The sequence below is a fragment of the Poeciliopsis prolifica genome, unplaced genomic scaffold (assembly GCF_027474105.1).
Source record: "Poeciliopsis prolifica strain line A6 unplaced genomic scaffold, Auburn_PproV2 SCAFFOLD097, whole genome shotgun sequence".
Lineage (NCBI taxonomy): Eukaryota > Metazoa > Chordata > Actinopteri > Cyprinodontiformes > Poeciliidae > Poeciliopsis > Poeciliopsis prolifica.
The window spans coordinates 370,729-394,490 of record NW_026562472.1 but is presented as its reverse complement, the minus strand read 5'-3'; the positions used below and the strand labels follow the sequence as shown (position 1 = coordinate 394,490).

The following is a 23,762-nucleotide window of genomic DNA, read 5'->3' as shown; positions in this document are numbered from 1 at the left end:
AATTTTTTCCCCATTTTTAAAAATTAGTTACCTAGCGACAGGAGAATAAAGAACTAATGTTTTACTTTTGTCTATTTTTTGTTTATTAATGTGTTTACCTGGCTTCCACCATAAGTGCCACATTAAAGAATCAGCTTTCTGCTTGATGCATGTTATCCATTAAAGCCTCTGAAGTGAGCTGCTGGCGCACAGGAAGCTAATTGTGTGTTATTGGTGCATCAAAGCTCTTTTTCGAGTTAATAGCAAACATGTAGTGATTGAGCGAGGCTCACGCTGCCATTTCACAGTTTTACTAAGAGTCACGCTGGAGAAAATAGGCCAATCCAATTAATCAGCACCTATTAAAACATCCTGGCTTTCCTGGGTGAATGTCTCAAATCCTCCAGGTGAATGAATAAATGATTAAACCAAACTAAATTTGACATTTTGAAAGAGCCTGCAGTGATCAGAAATAATGTTGGATGATGAGTAGGGGTTAACGCCAGCATTTAAAGTCAATGAAGCAATCAGAGAGGCTAATTTATTATAAGCTATTAATGAGCTAATGAGGCCTGTAATTCAGAAAAATAAAGACACTTTGTGATGTTTGCCTCTCAAAAGCCTCTTTTAATGTTTGTGGTAAATGAAAAATTTACAGAAAGTACATTTTTCTAAATAATCATTAGTTGCAGCCTCAGTAATGAACTATAAATCTTAGCGAGCTTTTAAACATCTAAACTTTTAAAACTCACTCAGTGTCAATTATTACACTATATAAGTGAAATGGGCGGTTGCCCTGAGCGGCATCAGATGGAGGAATGCTTTTTTAGTTGAGTATCAACTAAAAAATGAAGCAAAATAACCAAAAATCTGAGCTAAAATTGTAATTTTTTTCTTTTTTTCCTTGAGAGAAGAACAAACTGAGATGGATTATTGTACACTTTGTGATGTTTTCATATTCTTGTATGATATTTGCCTCTTGAATGAATCTTTTAATTTTTTTTTGTTAATTTTGTATAAAAAACTGTTTATTGGTACATGAAAAATCAGCAGAAAGTACCAAATTTTTTAATTGTCAAAATAATCTTTAGTTGGTATTAAAATAAAACTTTTTGCTTGCTTGTTTTGTTGAGACAGAGAAACATCTTAACTGTTTAATCTCCACTCTGTTTTGTTTTTATATAATATTGCCAAAATGGGCGGTTGCCCTGAGCGGCATCAGAAGGTGAAATGTGGGGCGTTGAGCACCAATTAAAAAAACTAAAACATTTCTATTGTATTGTTTTTTTGAATTGCAGTCAGTAAGACCTTTTGATAAAATCCAAACACATTTGCATCTCTTCTTTAAAATATCTTAAAGCTCAGATTTATGGTATTTATTGCTCTTATCTAGATTTGATCAGATAAATGCGACCAGATTGCGGATAGATTAACCTTTTAAGCATCAAATCAAGATTTGTGTTCATATTTTTATTGATCTGAAAAAGAAAATCTTCTACATCTTCTACATACTTAGGTCAGTTTAAATGACACAAAATGAAGCAAAATAACCCAAATATTCTCCAAAATCATAATTTTTATATTTTTTCCTTTGAGAAAAGAGCAAACTGAAGTTATATCATATGGTAGCACAGTTTTATCCAGAAGAATCTATATACCAGAACTACAATTAAGCTTAAATTGACCTGATAGATTATTCTGTCAGTTCATGTGCGAAGCCAAAAGGAGGTTATTCTGCATTTCATGCTTTCATTCTGTCAGTAAAAGCCTCTGGGAGCCTTTGCAAAGTTTCTTCCTGCTGTGGGAAAATGTGCAAGAAATACTTTTTATTTGCCTTTGTCTGAAGAATGAAAGCATTTCTCTGCTTCAGGTTTGAAGCAGACCTTCAGCAGCTCATGAAATGAAATATATTCCATCGAGTTCTTTAGTTTAAACTTCTTTTGTGCCTAATTTGGGACCAGAATTGCCTGAACAGGGGAAAGTGATCCGGTTCTGAGAATAAATGAATATTTTTTGGTTCTGTTACAGGATGAAACTTTCTGCAACAACAGGAGCAAATCAAGGTAAAGCAACATTTTTTGAATCTCCACCATCACAAAATGTTCCAAAAAATAAAATCCCAGAAATTTTTTCCTTTACAATAATAATAAGTATTGAACAAAGTGTTAAAGAAATTATTTACACATCATTATTTGAAAATGCCTGCAGTTATTTGCCAAATTTAACTAATTAATTAAAAGCGTATTAGGATGCGTCAAACTCAAGGCTCGGGGGCCAGATCTGGCCCTCAGGAGCTTTTTGTGTGGCCCTCCAGACTCCAAATGACATGAATCAGTTTTTCACGATTCCAAAATTGCAAAATCAACTGATTCCTGCTTTGTTTTACTCTAATGCATAATTTGGATTTAAGTGACTACTAACTCCGACCTGCAGGTGGCAGTATTTCTTTTATGACACTGCTGCCTCAGCCTTTCTTGATCAGCTGTATTCCACTTGGGTTGTGCGGAGTATTTATTTTTTTCATAGTGGGATGATTTGTAAGTGCTACTCAGTAGGATCATTAAAAATAAATTTATTAAAATATGAGTGAATATTTCAGAATTAAAAAAACAAAAATCTAATTTATGCAACAGAAAAGCTCCTGGTTGGGCATTTTTGTACGTTTTCTGACTAATTCAACTCTTGACGTTCTAACAAAGATTGAACAACTGAGCAACTTTCTGGAGTTGAGATGATTAATTGGATTAATTGACAATTTAAATAATCCTCAACTAATTCAGTAAGCTATTAATTGTCAACTGAAGTTTACAGACACAAAAATAAGGATATTTAATGAAAGAACAACTTAAGCCAAAATCATCCCAAAAATATACATTTGCCATTTACTTATTTCGTCACAGGACATTTAAAGAACTGCGTACAATTAAACTTTGAAACGTAGCTCATAAATACTGCAAGCTTTTCATTTTTCACATTAGATGGATTTTTCCCTTTGCTCTTAAGGTACAGGACCCTCCTGTTTTATATTATGCACAGCAGCATGTTTCTGATTCCCTTTGTGTTTCTGTTAATTGTCTTGTTATTGTCTCGGGGAGAGATATCCAGAGAAAACAGGAAATAAAGTGGCAGTATAACCCCCATCTGTTGTCAAGGTCACTTGGCGCGCTATAAACACATCCGTCATGAGCAGAAAATGTTCACACTTTACTGGAAATGGAGTCGTTAGTCTTGCTGACATTTCTCGTTCAATATTTTGGATCATTGTGTGGGATAACAGGGCCGATATAATCACCAGAGCAGATATAATCACGTGTTTGATCTATTTATACAAACCAAGGCGCTCAACTTACCTAAAAAAAATAAAATTGGCAGGAGAACCTGGTGACATTCTCCAGCAATGCCAGCATGCGGTTCTGCTTTCTTGCCTCTGACATTCTTCGTATAACCGTCTTTGAGGATCGTTTAGCCAATGAGACGAGCCTTCACAAAGGGCAAATTCCCCAACTTCCTGTCAGTCATGCATGCACTGCTTCGGCTTTGTTTCATCTCAAATGCCAAAGTGGGAGTACACCCGCGTCTTGGCAGCTGAATTCAGGTTATTTCATGTTGGAATCAGAGACCAGACTGTTAATCATCGCTTATTTCCCGAATTTGTCTTTCTTTTCTGTTGGGTTTGGATCACTTTATTGAAAAAAAAAACGCCGTTAATAACCCAGATACACGTGGAGCCGCTCTGATTTAGAAAGTAACCATCCTGCTTAATTAGAGACTTCCTTGGCAGGGGAAGTCAAAACAAATCCAAGTCCTGCCTGTGAAACTTTAATTAAACACGATGGAGTTGGCCGCACTTTATCATAATTTTCCTGCTTTGCTGTTCACGTTGCGCCTGTTTTTTTATGTTTTTTCCCAAGCCAGAGGTAGTAAAATATAATGCAAACGGCATGAAATATTAAGCAATACAATGTAGAAACGTAGGTTTTCAGCAAGCAGTTTGAGTGTCTGGGTTTCGTCCAGACACCCATGTTGGGTTAATTCATCTCTCTATATGAAGTTTTTACATTTTTTTAGTTGTCTGTACTCAAATTGTACAGATTTTTTATTTAACCACTCACACATTTTTATACAGAATTAGAAATACATTAAAATATTGAAATAAATAATTTAATTCCTTTTTCAAATAAGAAAATAAACATTTCTTTGGTGAATTGTAACCTTTTGAAGCCAATTCACAAATCTGAGGAGATTTGTGTTAAACATATATACAAACAAAGATGTGTACAGGTTAAATGTAAAATTAACTTTTTTAGTGCAGTTCTGGGCTAATTATAACTCTCTGTATACTCCAGTTAATGATTAATTGGATACTAAATTAGTTGATTATTTCAAAAACGATTCATCACAAATAATTGTTTTAACCTTAATCAAAAAATAAGTTTGTTTTGTTGCTCCAGGTTTGTCAATAAGGGCAAACAGAGCCGTATTTGAGCAAAGAAGTTTCAACTTTTTTCCAAGCAAAAAATAATACATGAAAGGATACAGTTTTAATTTTCAGCACAGCAGAACATACCTCATTTTGGAGTTTTCTTTATTACTTACAGTGCTGTTTGTTTCATAAACAACTTTTGTTTAGTGTTTTAAAACAAAAAAAAATCACCAATTTTCTTTCAAGTTAGGCAAAGCAATTTGTTTTGTTCAAAGTTGTTGGAAAACCTCAGAAAAAACCCACAATAGTCAATGAAATAACTTTAAACTGAGAAAAGTAAGAGTAGTATTTTATTTTTTAAACATTGTCAGTTTGTTAACTGTGGTTGTTGAATCCATGAAGGATGAAGGCCAAGCAGCGTCCAACGCGCTACTAGCAATAAAGTGGCCTATGAGTGTGCATAAAACCCACCTTTGGTTTTGTAAACAGTGCCCTGCTTACATTTAGCATCTGTAATAAATAAATCTTGTTAAGTCGCCCGAGGCTCGACTTTTAAAGTTGCATGAAGTTTTATTGGAGAGCGAGTCTCACCCAATAGCTGCTGAAGTGGATTTATTTATTTCTGTTTCTATTGGTAGAGATCTACTACTATTTTCCTTTACATTCCTGCCTTTAATTAATATTTAATTCTAATTGTTCATTTTGGTCAACCTTAAATGGACGTTTCAGCTGCTGAAAGCTTCAATCTGACCACCAGCTACCATGTAGCACAGCTTTGTTAAACCGTTAGCAGCTGCGCTGCACAGCTTGATGAAACATAATTTAAGGTAAAACATTCTGAAAGGCTCTGCAGAGACGGGACATAACTCTCATTAGCAGCTGCAGCCTCTTACACCTCACATAGAGACCGGATTAATATTTGTGTTAATAATAATACCTTGGAGCTAGAAGGCATTCTGACTTCCTTTTATTAACTTTGACATCAGCTTCAAATGAACCTGCAAGGCTTCCTGGTGGTTTTAGTTTGAATGTTCTGCTTAAGTCAAAGCAACCCTTCTTTGTGAGTCAGTGTTATATTTGCAGATCTCTTTTGTATACCATATCTCAGATATAGAAAGAAGAAAGAAATTGCAGCTGGGAAAGCTGAAATACTTCAGTGCAATTCTACTTGAGACGCCATTGGCTGGTGTTCACAGAGCAGACCAATCCAGCAGCTCCATTCTTTCTCCTTGCTCTGATTGGCTGCTGCCCCAAAAGCAGGAATAAGAAAATGTTGAACTCAATTTCATTTCAGGACGATGGCGGCAAATAGGTGTTCATATTTCTATGTGTTCAATTAGCACTTTTAATGTTGTAGTTTGACCTCCAACCAGAAGAGGGCAGCGCTGGTCGTCTTTAAGTGGAGGCAGTTGATACAGAAATAAAGATGGCGGTGTCTTACCAGAACAAGAAAGAGAAACCGTCCAAATAGTCCGATGTGGGATGATATAGTCACTTTATGCAGTTTTATTTTGAAATTTAAAGACTCAACAAAGTTTGATGGAGCAGCAATGAAAATGTATCAATTTACTATGAAGGCAAAGATTTGACTATGATAGAAAAGTGGAGGAGAAAGCAAAGAACAATGGCAACATAAGCATCTTCTACTTAGCAACATAAGAGGGTTTTGTTAAATTTTTATAAATATGCCAAAGTTTAATAATGCAAGAAAAAATGTTGATTTTTTCTTAAAAATTCTGTATATCATAAAATATTTAGCTTTTCAGAAAATAGCCTCTTATCAATTAATAATTAGTTGATCATAAATAAATAATTCAACTTTAGATTAACTCAACAACTGGTAACTTTATCGATTAACATTTAAGCACACAGCTTTTAATTAAAGTTGTGTTCATGTGGTTCTCGAGTACAGAGCACAGGTGTCAAACTCGAGGCCCGCAGGCCAAATCCAGCCCACCAGAATTATTTATGTGGGCACAAGAGTCACTAAATAGACAAAACCTATGAAGATACAGACAAAATTAGTTCCAAAGTAGCAAAAGTCAATGCCAGATCTGTTAAAAAGTCTCATTTTTCAGGCGTTTAGTCAATAGAAATAATTTTGAATATCCTAACTATCCCCCAAAATTAACATTTTGTTACTGAATGTAAAACAGTGAGAAAAAAAAAGTATATTTTCACATATTCAATAAAAAAATCTTGTTTCGAGGGTACATTCAGCAGGAACATTACTGTTCCAGCTCACACTGCTGCCATATTAAGATTCAGTGATAATCAGCTGGAATAAGAAGCTTTCACAGTTCAAAATGTGAAGTCACAGAGTACGCATGTGTCATTAAGACGATGTGGCCTCTGCGCTCTGTGTAAACCCAGACGAGCGCGGCTCAGAGTGTGAATCAGGGCCAGTGTTATCAGGCTGTCAACATTCTGAGGCCTAAATCCCATAATAACAAACCCCGGCTGCTCCGACGAAGACTCTGGTCAGTGAGGAGGAGGATAAGAAGAAGAAGAAGAAGAAGCTGTCCCCTGAGTCACCCTCTGCATCTGCATTGTTAATGTTGAGTTGATGCGTTCACATCAGCAACGCTCCAGTTCAGCAGCCACACTTCTCCATGAAACTCACAAATTATACATGTTGCAGATGTTTTTACCTGCTAACATTTATTTGTTACTATTTGATTCGACACATAGATACAAACCAAATATGATATTTAATAGTTCTTATATGGCCCCATAGACAATGTTAATGTTATTGAATATTTTAAATATTCAAAGCATGTAAACAAAACAACAAATGAAATGAATAAACTGTAAAATAATTAAAGTAAAATGATTGAGTTTATTTTAATTGGAGTAATTTTGCGAAAAGCTTTTATTTGTTTTATCAAGTTACAGTCTTTCCATAAATTTACAAAAAATCCTCACACTTCTTAATGCTAATCTATTATTGTGAGATTATTGCAAATTTTTCTCAAAAATTATAAAGAATGTAGTGCTGACGTGATGCCAACTCCCACCTGCAGGTGGCAGTATTCTTTACTTCTACAACACAACTTTAGTCCATGATCAATTTGATAATGAAGAGTCACATTTAATGTCATAAATATTTGCAAACATTTCTAAATTTGCTCCATAAAATCATCAATTTTAATTGCAAGAAATTACGAAAATAATTGAATTTTTCCGTTTTTCAATTTGATTGTAATTTTTAGGGTCACAATTCGATTTAGAAACAAATTTTCTTTTCGAACGATCTTGAGATTCTCTTTAAATTATGTGAGTGACAAGAGGAAAAGACAGGAAACAAAATAAACATTTATTTAAAACAATCTTACGGTTTCATTATATTATATATCTAAACAAAATAAGTTTGTTCATAACTTAAATTACCTGAAGTTAACTTAGCTGCCTTACTTTTTCCACTTTAATGGATTTTATCACTGCATTCTGCCACAACCGGCCCTTTAAGACCATTCTCACCCTGCTGCATATTATACATGCATCTTTGCATTTAAAGAATATCCTTTAATGCAGCAAACTGTAAAATGCACATTTCACCCCTCTGAGACATGCATGCAGGCTTTTCAACCCCAACTCACGCCATTCTTCAGCACACAGTCATGCTCTAAGCCCGGGAATGGATGAGCGTGTCGGCGCGGACGTTTGATTTATCCTCGTAATATCCATCGGGTCAGTGGGACCTTGGGAAGGCTGGGCCATAAAATCAGGGCTCTGGCTGGGCCTTTTTAATACAGTCTCAGTAAAATGGCTGAAGGTCAATGGCACTCTCACTCAATCAGATAGAAACAGCCGGAGCAACTCTTGTAGCGCCAGAGTTGGGCCGATACAGCACAGTAATTATAGATAGATGCCTTGACTTTTTCTTATTTTATTCTGATGCAACAGAAACTATAGGAGACGCACAACTTTCATGTTGCTGCGGCAACTAGATTTTCAATCTTGACTCTCAAATTAAATTTTTTACTCCATAAAAAATGGTTTCCATCATAGACTTTATTAGTTTGATAGAATTTCTCTGCAGTTCTCAGATAATGGAGTTTGTTTAGAAATAAAAACTGAACACATCTTGTGTCTTACTGGTAATTAATGCTGCTGCTGCTGCTGCTGCTGCTGGTGGTGGTGGGCGTGTACTGGTCTGGAGATTCTCCCTAATACTGACTGATCGTTGTTTAAATTAGGAAAGCAACTTATTGGTTTAATTTATCAAAATTTTATTGATGTAATGAGTTTGCATAGCAAGAAGGGTTATGTTTAACAAGAACATAATTAAAATGTAACATTATTTTTGAGCCAGTTGTATTAAATTCTGACTGAATAAACAGATTTTATTTTATTTTTCACATTATTAAACTTGAGTATATTTAGAAATAGTCTTAAGGACACACACAGTTGAATAATATTTAACATTTGTAGCTTTGAAGTTTTGTACCTTTAAGATTTTGATGCAGGATGTTACTATGAATCATTTTCTCCTGCTGAAATCTGAATAAGAACAAAAGTAAGTTGCATCAATACATACCAGCTGCATTCAATCATTTTATTATAATTTTTTATTTCTAAGCTTTGTTCTCGTGTTTATGGCTGTAATTGCAGTCTCTCTGTACTTTAATGTGTTGGAGTCGAGTTTTTCCATCGCTGCAGCTCCAGCTCCTGTTGAGCTACCTTGAAAAGTAAAGCTGAGTTCAACTGAAAAGCCAGCTGCTGTAAATAGTTTCCTGTCATAACATGTCGAATGGGAAAAGAAGTTTTGGCATCACATATTTCAGTGAGCAGTCAGGCTGAGAACAATGCTGTTTCAGCTGCAGAATCCCCCATTTTTTAATGAGAATTGATTGTGTCCAATACAACAAAACAAATAATGCCACACCTTAAAAACTCCTGAATGCAAAAAAATCATTTAAAAAAAGAAACCAAATGATGCCCTTTTTCTAAAAATAACATTATTATTATTCAGCAGCTCTTGCAGAAAAACAAACAAAGCATATTTCACTTTAATTATTGTGATCAACTGTCTTTAAAGCACAGCATCGCCGTGACGAATAATGTTTCTGAAACACGTCTCCGAGTGAAAAAGCCCAACAGCTGCACTGTTTTTATGATCCCCCTCCATCACAATCTGATGACTTATTGAGGCTTTGTGTGTTGGTGGCGTGTTTTCTTTTTGTCGGGCTGCAGAAATTAGAACTCAATTCAGAGCAGAGCGACGTCGCCTCAAAGCGCACGCTTTAAGGACGAGTGGAAAACAAACAGATCTGCAGAGACAGAACGGCAGCAGTTATGATTAATTGCGTGTGCATTTCCTTCCGTCGGTTTTTGGAGCGACTCTGACGAATGAATAAAATGTGATTTGGAGGGTTTAATTAGACAGAGAGCTGTGGAATCTAACAACCAACATTCAGGGGGAAGAAAATACATTTCTGTGTGTTTTTAATTTATTTCTGTCATACACAATTCTGTCGGGATATCTATTCTTTTCTTATTTCAATTAAAGGAGTAGAAACAAGGAACTCGGCAGCAACAACTTGACATGAATATGTATGTTTCATTTTGCAGTAAAAATAAAGAATTTGTAAGTTTTACTTGACATTAATCTAGCCAACAGTGGTGTGTTAACTTAAATATTTAAAATTATTTGACGTAAAAAGTGAGAATGCGACGACTAGCTAACGGTTAGCGGCTAATGTTTTCATTTAATTTGAAGTTTCTTGCAGGAAACTTCAAAACAGGTTTGATATGTGATTTCACAAACATCAGATTTAATCAAAATGAAATGCAATTGAATCTCACATTATTATCATTTTTTAAAATTATTGGTAAAAATAGATGGATGGGATTTTTTATTTTATTTTGTTGACTGCAGCAGTCAAAATGACAAATAACCAACAAGTCAATTTTTGCCTTAGATTTGTTAGATTAAAAGTAGCTTTTGAAAATAACAACCTTTATTTTTAAAAATATATATTTTATTGGCCTGATGATGTAATATTTTAATTTCAAATATGTTTTCATTAACTGCAAACGTAAAATCTAAATAATTCACAGAAAAGAAATCTAATCAACGTTTTAAATAAACAAATATAAAAAGATAACCTTAGATAAGTTTCATTAAGGGACAAACAGCTTCACAAACCAACATGAACTGGATCATTCAGAAACTTTTCCCAATACAAAATTGGAGACATCACTTCAGTTGAACCTGTCTGACAGCACGAAGTAGGAAAAAACATCTCAAAAACAAACAATTAAATGGAGACAAATAAAATGGCTACAAAGTAATTTCTAACACTTTGGGACTTTTATTTTTCCTTCATAAATTAAAATCATTTCAAACCTTACTTTCTGATTTAAGTTTGACAAATCAAAAGAAACATCAACTCTTGGTCTCAGCACCGTTGACAAGTTGGTAACTTTATTTAAAAACAAACCTCTAACGTAAATGATTCACATTGCATGTTGAGCACATACTTTGTTCTGAGGAAACAGTTTTAGCTGCATATAAATACATGTATTTGTAATGTTTATGAGCCACGAGAGACTATACATCCAGTTACTGCAGTCGCTTTCAGCAATAATGAGTTTATCCACAAGAGGTTTCTTCTTTTTTCTCTCCTCTCAGCTGGAGACCTGCTTTGAAAGTTCTAATGTTGTGTTTGCGCGGGCGAAATGGAAGATTTTTGTAGGAAAACACATTCTGTTGGGATTTAGTTATAGATTAACTGCGCTCTGGTTTTTCCTCAGCCTCTGCAGCCGGTGTCCATCAGTGCTAATGTTTCCTTTTGGCATTAAACACCTGCTGCTGCTGCTGAGGAATCTGGAAACTCTTGAAATTAAAGTACAGCTACTGCAGCACAAAGGCGGAGAGAGAACTATTAGTTGATTCAGCTGGATAAGGGGGAAAAAAAAGGTTATTTGGCATCAATGCGTTGGAAACATCCAGAATGAAGGAGCACTTCTCCCCCGTGACAAACTGTCAGGCCTGCTTACTGCCATTTAGAACGACCTTGTCACTCCTACTTGGCATATCTTTAAATTACATCCCACTGAGATCCTCTAATGCCATCATTACGATTATTAATGATACATGACACAAGCCACGACTGGGAATAATGGTTTCCTTATGATGTAATGCTGCCAGTTGCTTAGTCGCCGTGTCAGGAAGTCAAATATTGAGAGAGCTACGATGTGACAATGCAAGAATGGTGTGTGGGAAATCCAATTTCATCTGTGGGTGAGCTTCTCTAAATTAAACACCCCCATATCTGTAATTTGTTTGAAATAGATCAGCTTTACCAATATTGTCTGTATTGAAAAGGTGCAGCTGAGATTGGTCTGTGGTCGATGGCTCTGTTCAGTCCAGCCGTAAATCACTCCTGATTCTATGTAAATTATTCAGAAGATTCAATATTACATTGTTATTTTCTCACAAAGTGGAGTGTGACACACAAACAAGACAACTATTGGTGTTTCTGCACTTTGGCTCAACTTGATGGAAGAAATATTGACTGAAATGTCGTGGAAACTTGTGAGCTTATAATAAATAAATTCAGAAAAACAGTTGAAAATGTTTTTTTATTTCTGAGATGAATCAAAATGAGTTTTCTTCTTGCAAAAGTTTGACTTTTCAAACTTTTTGAGATGAAAATCACAAAATCTGTTTTTATTTAGCTAATTTTTAACTTTTCAAACTTGAGAATTGCCATTTTTTAAATTAATTAATCTTAAAATGTTAGAATTTCTTTCATGCAAAGTTTTTAACTTTTGCAACTTTTTTCTAGACTATTTCTAGAATTAATCTAAAAATTTGAGAATATTTTGAACTTTTCAAACGCAGAAGTTTCCAAGCTTTTCTTAAAATATTTCAGAGATTAATCTCAAACGTTCTGAGTTTCTTCAAGCAAATTTTTTACTTTTCAAACTTAGAAATTTCCATGTTTTTTTCTAGAAGATTTCTGAGATGAAACTAAACAATTCTGAGATTTTTCTGGTAAATTTTGGACTTTTAAAGTTCTAGACATTTTCTCAGACGTCAACATTAGACTTCTTTTGTTGAAATTTACTCCATTTTTCATTTGTAATGTCTCCAATAACAAATGTATAAAGAAACATGTTAGTCTGTGAGATAGAGTCTGTGGCATGGAGTTGTGAATTTTTGTGACTTGTTTTCTGTTTTCTTCAGTTCTGCCATTGATTTTACTTTATCAATTGGTTTGCGAATATTTTCTGAAGACCAAAAATCTAATTTGATGCTTTCATTGAAGCAGTTAAACAGGAAGTTGTCTCTTTTAGTGAATAATTTGTAATCTGTGCAGCCAAGTCCTTTTTAGATGGGAGCTCACTGTGGTATTAGTGGCTTATAATCATCTGAGTGTAATGCAGTGTGCATGCTTCCAGCCATAATGTTATATCAGCTTTTAACACTGCTTGTTCAGTTCATCTGTATCATCTCCAGCATCTATTTTAAAAATTGCTGGACCCAACAGTTATTGCAGCGTTATGATAAAGCCCATAGCGACAAAATCATCTGCAATGGGTCCTTGAACAAATGTCAAGGTTTAATTAAATGAACTTTAGTTAATTTAAAATTGATCTTTATATTCTACAGGCTACTGAGCATGCCGTCCGGGCCTGATCCAATTGACCGACGTTTGTATTTGGGTCAGAATGCAGGAGGGTGGTGCATTAACATGCCGATCTGACCTTTAGCTTTGCAGGGAAAAGACGGCGGCAGTAGTCATTAAGATGTAGTGTGTAATGAGGCTGGTGTACAGTGGTCTTCAAAAAGTTACAAGAGAGTTCCTCATCGCTCACCAAGCCCCCCACAGAGAGCCGCCTGCTACAAATCGACTGCCTAAGGCACAGAGTTAACATCTTCACACGTTTGAACTTTGTTTAATCCGTAACTTTGTCGTTTTCGGCGGGAGATAAAGACGGGAACAGCTCAAAAATTCAAGGCACACGGATACTGTCAAAAGACAACAGAATGAAGTCCTTTTTACGTTCAAGTCTGAAGAGGTAAAACATTTTTGAATTCAAAGATTTTATTAAATAAAGCTTGTTTGCCTTAGTAGGATGTTTTTTCATTTCCACCTTTTAGTTGAAGCCACAACTGTGCAGATAAGCATCTGAAGAAATCACTGTGTAAAGGTATCAGTCAGGAGAAAGGCACAAAAATATTCACAGCACAGTAGCTAATTTTTTTCTAGATTTAAAATATTTGAAATAAATCGCAGTTTATTACAAAGTTGTGATGCTTCTTCTTGATTGGCTGGCATTTATCTTCCCTGCTGCTGATTGGTTGAACCACAAAGAGCTCCTCAGGTATTGCCAGTGCAATCTCCAATGTGTGCAATAATATATGTAAGCGTTTTTAGAGGCGTTTCAAAGCTCTGTTTTTATTACAAAAGTATGCAAATCCCTGTTTATATTCTGCTAGCATAAAGAAAACACAAATAATGTTTCCATTAAATATGTAAACAGTTACATGACATATATTCATATATCAGCCATGAAGGAGCAACAAGCCCCGCCCACTGAGAATCGGCTACGTTTGCGGCCATTTTAGAGAAGAATGATGGCTTCAACTCCTTGCAATGACACAACTTTTTATGAAAAAAGCAAAATCAAACCATCATCCTCCAACTACTTCCGATCATCTTTTTTGGCATTTCTGCCAGTGGTAACACCTGGTTGTTGACCATGTGACTCTTGTTGCGAAAATAGTGTTTCTATTCCAGTTTTGCTAACTGTATCTATTTTTATATGGCTGATAAACCACTTCATCATAGCAAAAAAAATTTTGTTAGAAAAACTAGTTTTTTCAAAATTAGCGTGTTTCCTCTAACCAAATTTACTCGTATAATGTAAACAGGTTGTTTGCATTATTCAGGTGCTTCTGTTATATTTATAATCATTTGTGGGGATACAAGCAGCCATTTTATCCATCTTTTCTCACCATTAACATTATTCCCTGTCAGCTTGGCTAAAATACACATCTCATCATCCGACGTTTCCTTCCTAGCTGCCACTCCGGCATAGTAATTACCTCGTTCCCCTTGCTGCTAATGAGAAGGTAAAATATGAGCGTCTGGCAACCAGTCATTTGCCAGACGACCCAAGCTCGCTCCCGGCGGGAGAGAGAGCGGGGTGGGGGAGCGGGAGACTAATTTCTGCCCACAAGCCACCGAACGAACGGCGCCATCTATCCTGAGCCCACCTGAAACGGCGATGCTGTTCGGCTGGGATATCCACTACTGAATCATTCAGCTGTGAATATGTTCTCACTAGATGCTTGTCAGCGCCTGACCTTTTGGTTTTCTGTGTTTACAAAGCACATACAGAGGAAACAAAAGTTTGGGGAAAATGAAGAAAGCTTGGCTGACTTTCCCAAAATGAAACAAACTGGACCTGTCGATGCAGACGGAGGATTTTAATTTGAAAAAATCACCAACAAAATTCTCTTACAGAGGAAAATGTAAAGTAAAACGCAAAGTTTTTGTGATTTTATGACAAAGTTTTCACTAAAGGTAAAACTAAGAGACCTTAAATCAGCATTTATTCTATAATTTAGCAAACATTTTGAATCAAATTCTGTTTTTGTGGTCAAATCTAGGAGATTCATATAAACTAAAGCGTAATTCAGCAATAATTTGACTATTTGTTGGTCTAATAAGAACAATAGCAGCCCATTGTTTTATTATGAATGTAGCTTTTTTTCTATTTCTCTGTATTTGTAGCATTTTTGTAATTTATTTTTATTCTGTAGTTTAAAATCCAGGTACAGAGAAAAATCCTTGCTATTTTGTGAGATAGTGCAAAAATATTTGTGAAATGTTCTTAAAGTCTTTAAAACATATTAAATGTGCAAATAGTGCATCTCTAGTAAGTGCTAATCCAGTTTCAGTTTAAAAAATCACATTGGTTAAAGGTCGATGCCATTTTTAGGATAAAATTGAGTCAAATTTTTAAGTGGTACCGCTACATTAAACTACAAAAACTCTAATGATGGAATATGTGAGTTTTTGAATGTTGGAAAAATTTACATTTTAGCATTAATCATAACTGAATTTGTGCCATTCTTTTCAAAAAGCCACTTAGAGAAAACGTTACCTGTGTTTTCTCTAAAAAAATACAGACAACTTCTGTCTTCTAATGTATTTCTTTTTATATCCAGTTAGTGGTCAGAATAATAAATTTATCCATTTCTTCCATCCATTCTCACTGAACCTGAGCTACTTAGCTGTTCAAAGTTTATTAAAACAAACTTCTAAATAGTTGCAAGTGTTAAGTTTAAATTTTTAGTGATAAATAAAACAAATATGTATGACGTTAACACATCAAAACGGAGTAAAATGCATGCAGTTTGACGTTGTAAGGTGACTGCACAGCTCACATATCAAACCCAGGTTTTAATTTAGAGATGGGACAAGTTTTTCTCCGCTCGGCCTTTACCTCGAGTGAAAATCTGTGGACAGGTTTCAAAGGAGCCTTTCTTCAAAGGCAGAGGACTGGAAGCCATTTGGAGGAAGATTAGGCAAAATCCCCCAAGCAAAAACTCTAAGACATGCAGCTACTGTGGCAAAAAAATAAAAAAATTACACCGTTTCATATTACAGAATATCACAGAACTGTATCACATTTAATTTTCTGCCTTTTGGGAATAAAGTCTTTTTACTCTACGGGATATTCACAGTCACGGAAATTTTAACTAAACTTTTGAATATTATAGCCGTGTTTCATTTCACAGGTGAATGAAGGCAGAATTCTTCTTATTTTCTGCCAACAACCATCCGTTTGCTGTCTGATAGGAAATTGCTAGATTTTTCTCAGTTTAATGGATGAGCAAAGTCCAAGCTGAGATCTTAAATCTACAGAGGAGACAGAAAGATCTGCACACGGGTTGGAATCGCTCCCCGTGGACAGGCGTCGCTTCCCGGGTTTGGGAAGGAAATTGCAAATTAAAATACGGGATTCAGTCACACGGTTATATATTTCCTGACACTTTTAGTATTAATATGTAATTAGGAACATCACTCATGCTGGAGGAGAGCTTATTCTGTGTTGACAGGAACACAAAGCTAAAGAGTGGGGAGTAAAAAAATACTGAGCTGTAAAAGTTTCCGTATTTTGGTATGAGTTTTTAAAGCTTGAATGATTTGTTATAAATTATACCAATGCATTATAGTTTAATTTAAATCCAGACTATGACTGAGGGAATCACAATCCTCCATTTTCTCTTTTGCTTCTCCACATAATTATACTTTTCTTGAGTTTAAGGTCACAATTTGATGGTCGGAAAATTCTCCTTTAGCAATTTTGTTTTTGTCTAAACCCAGAACTAAAAGTTGCATCAATTACAATAAGTTTTTAAACACCAAAGGAGCACCAAATAATCACACTATCATCACCACGTTTGACCAGGGCTGGACAATAAATCAATAAAATATATTGTGATCAACATGTGATCAATATCAATATACAATACGTTTGATTCTGGGAAAAAGTAGGCAGAGGAAAGACTTTAGCGACTCAACCTTTCACTTCTAGCTAAGCTCAGCTGGTGGAATCAACTAACCAACTCGCTCTGGATGAGTTGTGGATTTACTCTTGGAGTAATTTTGGAGTACGTCTCGCTCCTTCTGTTCACCAGACTCCCAAAAAACCTTAGTAATCTTTTTGTTGCTTTTTCAGATAATTTAGCCTAATTCATGTTCTGTTTTACACATCAAAGCTGACACAGCTGTCAGAAAAATCCCAATTCATGCTGTATTAAATGCGCCAAGAGTTTCTCTTTGCTATGATCAGAAAAGTTTGAGAGCTTGACCTCTCAAAGGAGCATGTCTCCTGCAGTCGGCAACAAAATAAGAGCAATCACACTTAAAAGAACAGAAAGCAACGCTTCATAAGAGTCTCCGCTGCCCGATTTATACATATCTGCATGCCAAGACGCTCTTCTTACTCCATTATCATTTTTTTATCTGATAGGAAACATATCAAGGCTTTCCCAGTGTCGGGAATGAAAGCAATTTTCATGTTGAAGGTTACAGAAAGCTGCGGAGACGTAAGAGAAAAGAATATATTCCTGCCCTTCGGATAGACTCCAATGTCACACATGAGGAGACAAGGAATCTCATCTCCGCCGCAAACATTTTATGCTCTTTGCTGAGTTTCATACTTGCTATAAAATCTTGGAGATTGACTCCTAACCCTCACAGCACGCCCAGAAAACTAGATTAAAGAACATCCAGGGGAACTGAAATGTATTAGCAGTAATAAGTAAGATTGCAGAAAGCTCGGACGGTTTGAGTCTGGAAGGTCATGTGCTGTAAACGCGTCTGTTTGCTGGTTTTAGAGAAACTCCTATTAGAAAGCTATTAGCTGGAGTATTACCATGATTAACTGAAAATCCACGTTAATTCAGTGATGCAACCGAACGTACTTCAGCCAAAGTTACCCGATTATTGAGCCTCTCCGGAGTCTGGGTGTGTCGTCTGCTCGTCTGGGAGGGAGTAAGTGGATTTAGAAAGCCCAGATTGGTGGAGGCAACATGTCAATAGAATGCTATTACATCTAAGCTACTGTCCCGACCTCTAATTTCAACAAAAGGAGTTGACCTCTACCACCGCAATTACAGATAAGAATGACTGTATTAAAGTTGTCTCTACAAATACGAAGCTTTGTCCATGTTGAGTTGAGGACATTTTTCAGATGAGCTCATATTTTATCTCTCCAGGGTCACATGAGGGTTAGTTGGAAAATTTCTTGACGCTGTCGTGTTTTTTTATTTTATTTTTTGCAACAGCAAACCACAGATTTTCCTCTAGGCTATTGGAAAGGACACCCTCTCAATATTTTAAGACTGTAAAACTGAACTTTCTGAAAGGTTTAAAGCCAAAACAAGGTGCACAAACACAACAGACACCAACATTTATCAAACAAAAGTAAGTACACCCAAGTATTTAATAACTTTGCCAACAATAATCATCAGTTATTATCAGAGGTGGGAAGCGTATCCAAAAATAAAGAATAGTATTTCAACATATTTTTGCTCAAGTATAAGTCAACAGTAGACATTCAAGCTGAGGAAAAACGTATTTGGTAAATTTATCAAATTATCAATCATTTAATATTTAAAATTCAGTCATTAGACAGACCAAAATATGAAGTTAATTTGAAATTTTGGTATTTTAAGGTCAAAAATGACAATAACAAAGTAAATAAGTAACAAGAAATAGCAAAATAAATGTTTCCAAATCAATTTATTTCAATAAAAAGCTTCAGAAACTTTGATAAAAGCTGCAGGTGCGTGTATGAGTCTGGTGATTTTTTGGTTAAGAGATATTTGTTTTTTATTCAGTGATCAGAGGATCCAGAAATTTTACTCTCAATAAAATTACTCAAGTAAAAGTAGAAAGTACAGTGTAGTAAAAATACTCCTAAAAATATTTTTTTCCAAAAAGTTACTCAAGAAAATGTAATTTTGTAAAAGTAATTAGTTCCTACTAGAGATTCTCCAATGCGAGCCTCCTTTGACTAGACCATTTGACCAAACTTCTGTTTTCTGATGGATGTCCTCACATTTTGGCATACTTTCATACCAGCCCAAATTATTACTCCTCCATCGCCGTGCTTTACATTTAGCACAAACCCTGAGTGACGTTGGGCCCTGCCTTCTTCAAATTAAACGTTTGTGTAGCAAAAGGTTTCATTTTAAAGATCTTAATAAATGTTTCCAGTAGTTATCAGTGGTCAACCAGCCAGTCCACATTTACAAAATCAAGCAAATGTGATGGATGGACCAACAGAGCAAAGTTTGTATCAATTTTGTTTGATATTAATGTTAATTTTTGTTTTTTTAACAGCACAAACCAATGTTTTGCTACATTTGATTGACATCATATTTGGTTTGAGTTTGTAAATGTGGACTGGCTGGTTGGTCTTTGGAAACATTTAGTAATATATTAAAGATTATAGCTGGACAAACACCAATTTTGTTTAATTCAGTAAATTTTACAAAGTCTTTGGTTTTAACCAGCGTTAGCTCTCCACATTATAATTAAACAAATGTAATTTGGTCCCATAACTAGTGGATAATTGATGATTGATTGATTGATTTAGATATGTTTTTAGCATAAATCTATTCAAGGAGGCAAATTTTTATAATTTCACTTTCTAAAATTGCTTCAATGTGCAGAACAGCACAATACAGAGGCTTTAAATTTGCACTTAGGACCTTTCAAGGTATTCCATATTTATCTACACAGGATCTTTAAATACTGAAGAGAAAAGCGTGAAATTTGTTGAAACCTCTAGCGATTATTTCTGTTCATGTTTTATTACAGCAAATGTGAGAAATGCCTTGATTTATCTGACTAATAAGGCAAAACTGAGAAAACTTCTCTCTGAATGTGTAAAAAATAGAATTTAGCTTCACAAAAAGCATAAATATGTCAGCTGGTACTTAGGTATTTGTCTTTCTGTTATTTCACAGCAGATTTAAACAGATTTTTATTGATCCTGAGTTGTTTTGTGCTGAAAACGATGTTTATGACCGAGCCTTTCGAAGCAGAATTACTCCCATTATTTGTGTAATTAAACAAGAGCTTGCACATCGTTGTGCATTAGCATTGTTGGACCACTGATCAATTAACTGCAAATATGTCTGTGTTTTATCGTGCCATGTTTCCTTAATTGACTAAAAGTCTTAAGTCTGGAGCGAAAGTCTTAAGTAGAAAAATAATGAGATACTGGAAAATAAATTGAAGTCTTGATTGAGTTCTGTGTAGTTCTTCAGGCCTTATTGAAAGAGCTTGTTGGAAGGTGAGAGAAACGTCTGATCTGAACGTTTTAAAGCTCACTAAACTCTCCTGAACCATTGTTTTCACAGTCAGCGCCTCCTCAGCTGCAGTTTCCAATAGTCATTTCCCCAGCATGTAATTTATTTCCAAAATGAGAGTTAAAAGGAACATTAGACAAGTTTGGCAGACTGTGAGAGCGGCTGATATGAATGCCGAAAAGCTAAACATCAAAGCCATGTCAAGAACCAGCAGCGGCAAAAAACCCCTGCTGGGTCTTTTAGTTTATAACGTCTTGGAGAAGAAAAAGCACCACAAAGACTTCATCCAGGACTATGCAGCTATATGAGGACATGAAAGGGTATAACTCAAGTCTTAGCTCAGATATCAGCTTTTCAATTGAAAACAACTCTTCTTTTGAAATCTAATTGTACATTTATTCAAAAGAAGTCAAGCTCCAGCTGCAGCAATAGTTTTTAAATAATATTTTATTAGTTAATCAAATAACTGACCAGCCCCAACAGATGAGACCAGTTCTGTAAAGACTAGTCTGTCATCAACTGTACCAGAAACCTGCATCTGGATACAGAAAAGACTGTTTTCACACCTCATAGTTTATTAGAGACCAAAATCTGATACATTATCAGCAGCTGTGCTTATTTTCTCACTTCATTGGCCAAACTAACCAAATTAAATGAAAAACCTGTTCCCCTCCTGGCCTGTGGGGGCGCTGCACCAAGAACCACTGAAGGAAATGACACTAAAACCTCTGAGGAAGTCATGAGTGCAACTTTCTTCTTCTTCACAAAATCTAGTGTCAGATTTTAGTGGTTGTAGGATTTCTTGTTGGTTAAAGACTACGAACCATTTCTCCTGCTTACGTTGGGCTTTTGCTTTTGTTTTGGTTGTGTTTACCCAGAATGCACTGCGCTGTAGTCCACTTCCTGTTTTTGGATCAGTCTCCGGTTCACATGTGGATTCGAACTGCACCAGAGTTCATTTTTTTGATCCGCATCAGAGTTTGATTACACATTCACACCTCCCCAAGCGAACCGGGCTTTCCAGACAAATGAACCAGAATTTGATTTCTTTCTTCTGCAAAACTTTGAAAATAAACACCATCAGTGTGTTTTTTAAATTTACCTAATTCTTGAAGATGAGATTTTAAAAACAACTTGTCCGCTTGCAGTTTTAACTCACACACTTAGCATGAGAAAAAGAAAAGTTTGACCGTTAAAAATGACGAAACTGTGGCACCACAAAGCCAAGCAGATCAGAAAATGACATCTCTCTATTCAGATCGACTGATTTCCGTCGAGGCGTGAGTGTGAAACGCGGCCGCGCCGAGAGGCTCGTACAGTAGGGTAACCGCCCCGTTGATAAGGGTGAGCTCAGCCGGTGACACGCCTGACTTGGAAGGGAAAAAAACCCAAATCATTCAGGACAATCTGTTCCCGCTGCTGCAAGTCACTTAACTTCTGTCAATTCAATACAGGCTGCTGCAGAGCAACACAGTGGCCCGTGAATGCAATTTCCATATAATTACTCCCACATAAACGGCAGGCTCCTTGCTGTCTCATCAACCTTTTGGACCACATGCTGGTAGATAGATAAATAAACTTCTGGAGGAAGTCCAGTGAAGGGTTATAGGAGGATAAGCTAATGGAAGTGCATGTCCTGCAAATGGCTGGCATTGATGTTCATTGTTAGACAGATGACCCCCCGACTGGATGAACATTTGTTAATCACAGAACATGCTTACTCTTGCAAAAACAGGTGCAGGTTTGTCAAATCAGCTGCTGACATGGAGGAGAAAACATGCTGAATGTATGCAAAACACGAATAATGAAGGATTCCTCCAAACAACCATCTGATAATGAGTCCGAATGGAAACAGCTGAGATATTAAATGGAATATTTCTAACAGCCAGGAAGTGATGCTGAGTCAAAAAGGTAGAAAACATCATGCTAGTACAAAAATAAGACAGAAGTAACTTACAAATACATTTTCAGTAGGATATAGGAGCTTATTTTAAGTCACTTATTCCTTTTTTTTCTTGTCATAAATTAAATAATCCACCAATGGAACTTTATCATCCATATTAAGAAATTATAGCTCCTACTAGTTGGTAGTTTATATAAAATCCATGAAAGGTGAACACACCTGTGGTTGAATTTTCTCCTGCTTACCTGCTTCCAGCCTTTGGTTCTTGCATACTTCCTGGTATCACCCTCCACTCTTACACCTCTCAGAATATAATTTCCTCTCAGCTTTGAACAATATTCTCAAACATTTCTGAGCTTTAAAGGGGAAGAGAAGAAAAAAATCTGTTCTGCAACTTTTCGTCCTCAAAGTCCAGTGACATTTTCCTGCTGCTTGTGTCCTGCTGGGAAGGTAAAAGCATCTGCGTTTTGCAGCTGCACGACTGTAACTGAGGCTTTTATTGGCCTAAGTGCCCTTTTGAATCTCTTAACATATAATTTGCGTATAAAGCTCCCTTCTTAGCTGTCATATTGTAGGCAACATTCTTGGTTACGCTGTCCTAAAATCCAGAACCTTTAATTAAACATCTGCTTGATGGGGATGTTTAATTTTTAACACTTCACATGGAGGATAGTAGCGGCTTCAGTGGTGTAACAACTAGAAAGCAGTCAAATCAATAAGATGTGAAGCTCGCAGCTCCTTTGAATGTCAGTCATCGTCTCCAAGAGACGGAGAGCAAACAAGCTTCCAGTTATAGAAAAATAAGTGATTCATGAATTAGTTGGACCAGAACTTATTTGCATGCAGTAATAGCAATGAATTTATTTGTGACTAAAACTGATGGAGGGAAATTTGTGTGAAGTTATTTCTTAAAAGGAAGGAAAATAGAAGTTAATGGGTTATTTATGTCATGTTTCCAGCTCTGGAAAAAAATGTAGAGCCTCCTGCACTGAACCCAACTTAAATATGGATTTATGAACTCTTCCTGAATCAAAACATCAGGATAGTTGTTTCTAAATTACATCAATTTGCAAAATTAATATGAATTCTGCAAATAAATACAAATTTTTTTCTTGTCATTTCAGAGACATGTCAGTAGATCATAGAATAAGAGAATAATGTTCATTTTAAAATCTCTAAAATCAGAGAAACTGGTCATTTTAAACAAATTATATTCATGTTTTAATGGGTCAAGTCCAAGTTTTTATAACAAGCAATAATTAGCTGACTTTTCTGTTTGAAAAGGAGCAGGAGGAGATGAAATATATTACTTACCAACTCAATAATTACCAAAAATCTGTAATTAAAACCTCTTTATGTCCCTGTTCAGTTTATGTGCTAACGAGCCAACAAATAAATTATATTACATTGTGAAAATGATTACAAACTAATCCTCAGAGGGCTTTATGTCATAAAAACACAAAAATACAAAGTTATCATTCAACAATTGAAGAATTAAATTTTTTCAAGTGCCATCGTTAAACATCAGAAAGTTGATTGTTTCATTTATGTTTCAACCAGGTGGGTTTCAGTCTAGATTTGTTTCTCAGTTCAAAAATGTCTGG

The 23,762-nt window shown here is 35.6% G+C and overlaps 1 protein-coding gene across 1 annotated transcript in view; it reads left to right on the top strand.

Annotated features, from left to right (window-relative positions):
* Positions 1-2,014: 2,014 nt before the first annotated feature.
* Positions 2,015-23,762, top strand: part of LOC129353813 (neural cell adhesion molecule 2-like) — a 269,675-nt gene continuing 247,927 nt past the window's right edge. The window contains 1 exon segment of the mRNA XM_055023258.1: positions 2,015-2,042. The gene's annotated coding sequence lies outside the window, so the exon portion shown is untranslated.